The sequence below is a fragment of the Anopheles moucheti genome, unplaced genomic scaffold, assembly GCF_943734755.1.
Source record: "Anopheles moucheti unplaced genomic scaffold, idAnoMoucSN_F20_07 U3, whole genome shotgun sequence".
NCBI classification, from domain to species: domain Eukaryota; kingdom Metazoa; phylum Arthropoda; class Insecta; order Diptera; family Culicidae; genus Anopheles; species Anopheles moucheti.
In genome coordinates, this window is record NW_026453636.1 from 367,001 (window position 1) to 368,793 (window position 1,793).

The following is a 1,793-nucleotide window of genomic DNA, read 5'->3' on the forward strand; positions in this document are numbered from 1 at the left end:
TCCTGGTGGAACTTCATTGCAAAGTACAAAGTTCGTTTTGGATGGATCAATTTAGTTAAAATAGACAGTTTTTGCATGAAAACTCTTTCCTGGTGGAACTTCATAGCAAAGTACAAAGTTCGTTTTGGATGGATCAATTAAGTTGAAATAGACAGTTTTTGCATGAAAACTCATTCCTGGTGGAACTTCATAGCAAAGAACAAAGTTCGTTTTGGATGGATCAATTTAGTTGAAATAGACAGTTTTTGCATGAAAACTCATTCCTGGTGGAACTTCATAGCAAAGTACAAAGTTCGTTTTGGATGGATCAATTTAGTTGAAATAGACAGTTTTTGCATGAAAACTCATTCCTGGTGGAACTTCATAGCACAGAACAAAGTTCGTTTTGGATGGATCAATTTAGTTGAAATAGACAGTTTTTGCATGAAAACTCATTCGTGGTGGAACTTCATAGCAAAGTACAAAGTTCGTATCGGATGGATCAATTTAGTTGAAATAGACAGTTTTTGCATGAAAACTCATTCCTGGTGGAACTTCATAGCAAAGTACAAAGTTCGTTTTGGATGGATCAATTTAGTTGAAATAGACAGTTTTTGCATGAAAACTCATTCGTGGTGGAACTTCATAGCAAAGTACAAAGTTCGTATCGGATGGATCAATTTAGTTGAAATAGACAGTTTTTGCATGAAAACTCATTCCTGGTGGAACTTCATAGCAAAGTACAAAGTTCGTTTTGGATGGATCAATTTAGTTGAAATAGACAGTTTTTGCATGAAAACTCATTCCTGGTGGAACTTCATAGCAAAGAACAAAGTTCGTTTTGGATGGATCAATTTAGTTGAAATAGACAGTTTTTGCATGAAAACTCATTCCTGGTGGAACTTCATAGCAAAGAACAAAGTTCGTTTTGGATGGATCAATTTAGTTGAAATAGACAGTTTTTGCATGAAAACTCATTCCTGGTGGAACTTCATAGCAAAGAACAAAGTTCGTTTTGGATGGATCAATTTAGTTGAAATAGACAGTTTTTGCATGAAAACTCATTCGTGGTGGAACTTCATAGCAAAGTACAAAGTTCGTATCGGATGGATCAATTTAGTTGAAATAGACAGTTTTTGCATGAAAACTCATTCCTGGTGGAACTTCATAGCAAAGTACAAAGTTCGTTTTGGATGGACAAAGTTAGTTGAAATAGACAGTTTTTGCATGAAAACTCATTCCTGGTGGAACTTCATAGCAAAGTACAAAGTTCGTTTTGGATGGATCAATTTAGTTGAAATAGACAGTTTTTGCATGAAAACTCATTCCTGGTAGAACTTCATAGCAAAGTACAAAGTTCGTTTTGGATGGATCAATTTAGTTGAAATAGACAGTTCTTGCATGAAAACTCATTCCTGGTGGAACTTCATAGCAAAGTACAAAGTTCGTTTTGGATGGACAAAGTTAGTTGAAATAGACAGTTTTTGCATGAAAACTCATTCCTGGTAGAACTTCATAGCAAAGTACAAAGTTCGTTTTGGATGGATCAATTTAGTTGAAATAGACAGTTTTTGCATGAAAACTCATTCCTGGTAGAACTTCATAGCAAAGTACAAAGTTCGTATCGGATGGACGAATTAAGTTGAAATAGACAGTTTTTGCATGAAAACTCATTCCTGGTGGAACTTCATAGCAAAGAACAAAGTTCGTTTTGGATGGATCAATTTAGTTGAAATAGACAGTTTTTGCATGAAAACTCATTCCTGGTGGAACTTCATTGCAAAGTACAAAGTTCGTTTTGGATGGATCAATTT